The sequence below is a fragment of the Suncus etruscus genome, chromosome 10 (assembly GCF_024139225.1).
Source record: "Suncus etruscus isolate mSunEtr1 chromosome 10, mSunEtr1.pri.cur, whole genome shotgun sequence".
In the NCBI taxonomy this organism is placed as follows: domain Eukaryota; kingdom Metazoa; phylum Chordata; class Mammalia; order Eulipotyphla; family Soricidae; genus Suncus; species Suncus etruscus.
In genome coordinates, this window is record NC_064857.1 from 476,913 (window position 1) to 483,992 (window position 7,080).

The 7,080-nt window shown below is 37.3% G+C and overlaps 1 non-coding gene across 1 annotated transcript; it reads right to left on the reverse strand.

Moving 5' to 3' along the window:
• Nucleotides 1–5,965: 5,965 nt before the first annotated feature.
• Nucleotides 5,966–6,072, reverse strand: LOC126021495 (U6 spliceosomal RNA). The gene has a single exon (XR_007500007.1). It is a non-coding gene; the product is annotated as a U6 spliceosomal RNA (small nuclear RNA).
• Between the last annotated feature and the right edge of the window lie 1,008 nt (nt 6,073–7,080).

A 7,080-nucleotide genomic window follows, 5' to 3' on the forward strand; every position in this document is an offset into this window, starting at 1 on the left:
TTTTGCTTGCTAGTAATATTATTTTTCAAAACAGCGCGGGACAATTATACTTTTTAGTCATTACCCAAAAACGTTCCTGATCCTAGACTGCTCCTAGGAATAGAATCAGGATGCTCAAGATTTTGACAAAACACTCAAATTGACCTTTATTGTCTAGTCTTTTATGTATTGCCTCTCCCCTCACCCCTTTGTCTCTCCTACCTCCTCATACCCAAACCCTGAACCATTATCTTCCCCTTATTCAACCCTCCTTATCCTCAGTTCCTAATTTGGTAAACACCAAGACTGACCTTCTGCTCAACACCACCATCCAGCTCCTCATTGAATGACACCCTCTCAGTCCCCAGCTCATGCCTACACAAACAACTACGACCAACACGCCTGTTGACTCATGCTTGGTGGCCCCTTATGTCTCCATCAAACTATGGACTGTTGCATGATACTGGAATCAGCTTCAGCATAACCCCTAGTCCAAGGACAATATAGGGTTCTGTAATGCCGCAAAACATGTCGCAAACTCAACTATCACCTGTTGTCTTCAAATACCCTTGTTTTCTTTTTTTTCTTTTTAAAACATAAAAGGGTCACATGTATCTCTTTTGTATATCTCAGATGTATTCCCTAAACATCTATAATTCTTTTCAAATATCCTCATTTGTGACAATTTTGCCCACTAGATTAGTTGATTGCTTGATTTTCCCCCTATGAGATCTGTTTTATAAGCAATACTGGTAGAAGAGTAACTCTGTGTAGATTTCACATTTATACCAAGTTACGGGAAATGTTGGAATTTATTCGTTGGCCCCCAGATGCACAACAATATCTTGTGGCATTGCTTCTCCTTTGCATAGGCACATTAAAATGGGAAAATAATACGTATACAAACAAGTTCTTATCTAATAGAGATGGGAACACAAATTTGGTAATGTAATTAGGCCTTTTATCCTGAACATTGGCATAATGATTTGGCTCAGGCCTCAGAAGAATGGGCATCGCCCACACACACCTGAACTATGGAAACAACCACAATTGTCTTTAACATTCCCAGGATCCAAGCCTCTATCAGAGAAGATCTACCACTGCTTTGGCATTGACTGACTCCAAAGAGTACTCCCAACACCCAGGTGACTCAGCAACAGTCTGCATGCAGAGCAGATCTGTCACACCCCACTCAGAAGAGGCACACACCACAAGGTAGAGTGCCCTCCTGAGAAAGAAATTATATGCCAAAAAGGCCCGCAAAAAGCAGTCAAAATCACTTGACCCTTTGCGTGGATTATTTGGACATAATTTCATAAGGGCTGTAACTATTTCTTTCTTTATTTTAAACCTTTATTAGAAATCAGGCCTTAGTAAATTCTTTCTAACTAGAACAGCAATCAAACAGCCAAAAGTCTCCCATTTAATAGCTCCCTGTAATTTTTGCTACCTTGGCGCCTAAATTCAGGCCTTTCCATAAACTTAGCTCATAATAAAGTAATTTTCATTTTTTCCCCATAACACTGATACATTCCTCACATCCCTATTCCCCTGTAATTACGTTTTCCTTCTGTTTTACCCAATACAAAGTGAACCCAAAACAAACTGGCCTTTTCACCTTCAGTATCAGCTCTTTAATATGCTAATCTAAGCCAGGGTCTTTCCTTTCTTTCCCAGCCTCTTTGATGTCTAGAATTTGCATCTGCCTTCCAAGCCTCTAACCTTTAAAAACAGCTAGCTCAAAAAATAAAATTGTCTTTCGTTTCTGCTAACGAAAGTCCCCATGCAATCTGCGTGGTTTCATTCATTTCTACAACATATTTTCCGTCGTTCGCCGTCCGTGTACCCACTTTCTCCCCATGGGATTTTTCCCGAAACTCCACGAAGGATCTGTTTGCAGGCGCTGGCGTCTTGCGAACAGGTTTGGCCCGCAACACAGATCACTCTACATTTAATGATATGCTGAAACTAGAGGATACTCCACATCAGCATGACATCAATGAAAGAAATGCACAGCATCCAGAGTCTTTAAATATAAAAGTCTGATACCAACTATAGCTAAAGTGTGCAAAAGTTTCACCGGGATCTTGAGAATGACTGGAGTTGGATAGACTGGTATGCCTGGAACCCAGAGTCTGTCTTATGCCAATAAACTTCTGGGGTGAGGCCTTTTTGTAATCAGGTCAAGGATTTTTTTTCCCCATTTTCTCCATTTTTCTGGACCTATGCAAATATTGGCGATTGCCACTATCACACCTTTACTATATTTTTTTACTCTAAGGAAAATAATACAACTTACTGAACTTAAAAACAAATTACTGTAGTAGAATGCCTGTCTCAAAAATAGGCAGGGGATGGGAAGAAGGGAGAGGTGAAGGGGGTGTTCTGGTTATGACTGTAACCCAAATATGATCATGTTACTTAAATAAAAAATATATTTAATAATAAAAAAAAAGTTTGAGGACCCCTGGTACATACTCTGGAGAATTCAGTGTTTTCTTTTTTTCTCTTGTCTATCTCTTTCTCTTTTCTCCCTCCTCTTTCCCCCCTCTTTTTCTCTTTCTTGTCCTCTTTCCTCCCCTCATTTCCTAAAGAAACTTGTTTAACTTTATTATTTATCTCCTTCTAAAATTCTTTTCTGTGTAGGAATTCAAAAGATTTAGAAAGCTTGAATAAGATTTAGGACTTTCTTTTCCAGAAAATAGTTCTCACTCTAGTCCAATTCCACAGTGCACACCCACCTCCTAAGTTCAGGTACAGGGATACTTCCCATGCTGAGCAGAGCTAGTGGAGACCAGGAGCCTTTTAAGAACCACTCCATGAGGCTGATGATATAGGTGAGGTCTGCACTGTGCAAGGGATCAGAGCAGAATTACTAGTCCTAGATTCCCAGGGATGTTTCTGAGTGACCGAGGGAAGAAGAGTGGGGAGTTGTAAACACCCTTCTCAAGGTTGCTGCCTCTCTCTGTGCACTTCATAAAAGTCACGCGGGATCCCTATTTCTTCAGTGGAGTCGTATCTCCTTCCAGCCAAAAATATCCATGAAGTTATATAGAGCAGGTGCTCAGCCTCAGAGATTGCTTATCTGTTAACCTGACATGTGTATCAGTATTCTCATATCTGGAGATGCTCTTGTTCTCTCTTAAACACATTTGCATCTGTTTCTATTTCTCTCCCTCTCTTTCTCATTCACTCCTTCTATATTCTTAAAATAGATATTTTCATTTGCATTTTGAGACTTAAATTTTTGATTTGTGGGTCACAGCCAGCTGTGCTCAGGACTTACTCCTGGTTCTGTGCTCAGGGATCACAGGTCAGCAGCATGGAAGGAGCACCTGATCTATCTGCTCTATTATTTCTAGGACACAAAATAGCTACAAAAGACAAATGGTTAAAAATACGTGTTAATTGTTTTCTGAGCAGAAAAAAGGTTAATACTGATTTTCAACCCTGTTGAGATTAGCACCCCAATACCCATATGCTCGGCAGTCAATTTTATATAATAATGGTATACATAAAATTATTTCTTAGCCATTTTATTTCATAGTTATCCTCATGCCCTTATATTTCCTCTATCCTTGTTTTTCTTTGGGATATGAGTATGTATTTTGCCAATCTTGTACTGATGAAATTCGGTTCGCCCTTTAGTTTTGCCTAATTTTTTTTGCTATAATTCTAAAATTTCTAAACATATTTTTTATTTTCAACTAGCAAAATAGTTTTTTCTTTTATTTAAACACCATGATTACAAAGCTCTTCTAATGAAGTTTCAGTCTTACTATGTGCACCACTCTTTACCCATGAACATTTGCTGCCACCAATGTCTCCATTTTTCCTTCCCACCCTTTACCCTGCCTGCCTCTGGGACAGGCATTTTGTTCCTCTCCCTCTCTCTTAGTCACTCACTGTATCTTTCTTCATTTTCTTTCTTTTTACACACAATGGCTTGTAATTTGTTAATAAAGTGGTGTTGCGAATATCACTTTAACTCCATTCAACACCCAGTTATTGTCCAGAATGATCAGTTCCAAACACCATTGCCATAAATGTCCCTTCTCTACCTTAACTCACTGCTTCAAGATTTGGAGCAAGGTTCTTGCCAGGATTGGTCCTCTTGGCCCTCATCTTTGTCTTTAGCTATTATTACCATTATTTAGCTATTATTACCTCATTGTCTTTAGCTATTATTACCATGCTATGTTTTTATCTTATTTCTCACAAATGAGTGAGATTATTCTGTTTTTCCCTCTCATTACACTCAGCATAATACTCTTCATATCTATCCATGTATAAGCAAATTACATGACTTTATTTTTCCTAACAACTACATCTACACTGTTGTGTAGATGTACCATAATTTCTTTAGACACTCATCTTTTCTTAGGCACCTGGATAGTTTCCAGATTCTGGCTATTAAAAGAAGTGCTGCAATGAATGTGGGAGTGCAGAAGGCTTTTTTATAGTGTGCTTTTATTTTATTTTATTATTTTGCGCTAGAATAAATCACTAGCATTGTATTGCTGGATCAGATGGGAGCTCAATTTAGTTTTTTTGAGGAATATCCATATTAATTTCCAAAAAGGCTGGACTAGTCAGCATTCCCACTAGCTATGAATGAGAGTTCTTTTCTCCCCAAATCTGTAACAGCACCACTGGCTTCTCATGTTCTTTGTGATGTGTGCCAGTATTTGTGATGTGAGATGATATCTTATTGTTATTTCAATTTGCATCTTCCTGAAAATTAGCGATGTTGAGCATGTTTTTATGTGCCTTTAGACCATATATATTTCTTCTTTGTTGAATATGTTGTCCTTGCCCCACTTTGTATTTATTGTCCTTTTATAAAAGAATAATTGATCATATACATGCAGGTCCATCTCAGAATATTCAAATCTATTCCATTATTTTGAGGGTTTTATTCAAATACTCACTGTTTTGATGATTACTATATTATAGTATAGCTAAAGGTTGGAGAACGTTGCATCAAAGTGATAGCACAGTGGTAGGGCATTTGCATTGCATACGGCCAACACAATTGGTTCAACACACACGGGTTCAATTCATGTCATCCCATATGGTCTCCTGAGCCTTCCAGGAGAGATTTCTAAGCACATATCCAGAAGTAACCCCTGAGCACCACTAGTTGTGTCCCAAAAACAACAAAAAAAGTTGGGGAAAGTGATTTCTACCATTTTATTTTACCAAAGACTGTTTTAGCTATTTATGGACTACAGTGTTACATAAAAATTTCAGGACTATTAAGTCACTTCTTTGAAAAATGTCATGGGTATCTTTATAGGGATTTCATCAAATGTTTATAATGGTTTGGGAAGTATTGCCATTTTAATGTTAATCCTCCCAATCCATGAGCAGGTTATGTTTTCGTTTTTCCTGTATCCTCTTTTATTTTTTGAAGCAATGTTTTGTAGTTTTCTTCATATAGATCTTTTGCATCTTTAGTTAAGTTGACTCCAAAGGTACTTGTTTTTCTGAGGCACAACTGTGAATGGAATTATTTTTTAAAATATCTCTTTCTTCTCTTTCATTATTTGATTATAAAAAAGCCATGGATTTTTTATCTGCCTATAATTCTTTTTGTGGTGTCTCTGTCTGCTTTGTTTTTTGTTTGTTTGTTTGTTTTTTGCTTTTTGGCCACACTAGGTAGCACCCAGTGGTTAATTCTGGCTCTGCTCTCAGAAATTGCTCCTGGAAGACTTGGGGGACCATGTGGGATATGGTGATAGAACCCAGATCTGTCCTGAGTTGGTCATATGCAAGGCAAATGCCCTACCATTGTGCTATCACTTTAGCCCCTCTGTCTGCTTTTTAGCTTCATAAAATATACTTGGGAGTGTTTCTGTTGCTTCAAATTTCTGAAAGAGGTTGGAAAGGGTTGGCAGAAGGTCCTCCTAGAGTTTTGAAAGAATTCAATAATGAATCCATCTGGGCCTGGGATTTTGTTCTGGGGGAGCCTTTTTTTTTTTTTTTAAATATAGAACACTTCACGAATTTGCATGTCATCCTTCTGCAGGGGCCATGCTAATCTTCTCTGTATCGTTCCAATTTTAGTATAAGTGCTGCCGAAGTGAGCACAGGGAAGCCTTTTTATTACCATTTTAGTTTCCTTAGTAATGATGTCTGTTCAAGTATCCCAGATTATCTTGGTTCAACTATAGGAAGCCATAGAATTCCAATAATTTATCCATTTCCTTCATATTTTTGTTTTATAGCATAAAGATTCTCAAAGTATTTCTATTGTATATGTAATCCCGTCTTTCATTTCTGATAGTTTATTAATTTGATCTGTTTCAATAATGATTCTTAAAATAACTGATGTTTTCTTTCATTGGTCATTTAGATTGCTTTTCAGGGTGTTCAGTTCATTCATTTTTGTTCTAAATTTTATTATTCCTTTCTGCCTGCTTATTTTGGACTTATTTTGCTGATTATTTTCCAACAGCTCAAGCTGAGCCATTAAGTTATTTATATAGGCCCTTTTCCTTCCTGATGTATGCTTGCAAAGGTATAAATTTTCCTTAAATGTTGTTTTTGCTGTAGCTGACACATTTTTGATAATTTTTGTATTCATTCTCATTTCCAGGAATATTTTTATTTCCTCCTTGATTTCATCTCTGACCCACTGGTTATTCAATAGTGAGCTGTTTAATTTCCAGATGTTAAAGTTATTTTCTGTGCTTGTTTGTAATTCACGTCTATTTCCAGTTCATCATGGTCAAAGAAGAGAGTTGAGACATTTTATCCTCTTTATTTATGGAGGTATGTTTTATGGCCCAGCATGAAGTCTATATTGGAGAATGTCTATTGTGTATTGGAGACAATGTATATTCAGCTTTGTGAGGATGAAAAGCCCTAGATATGTCTATTAAGCTACTCTCTTCCACAGTATATCTTCTTCAAGTCTTGTCCTGGTTGATTATTAATAGGTGACAGAGTATTATTGAAGTCTACCTCTACAATTGTATTGCTATTGATGCCTTTATTCAAGTCTACTAGTAGTTATTTTAAGTATTTTTCTGGCCCCTGATTGGGTACATAAAGGTTTAGGAGTGTAATTACTTCCTGATGTACATATCCCTTGAT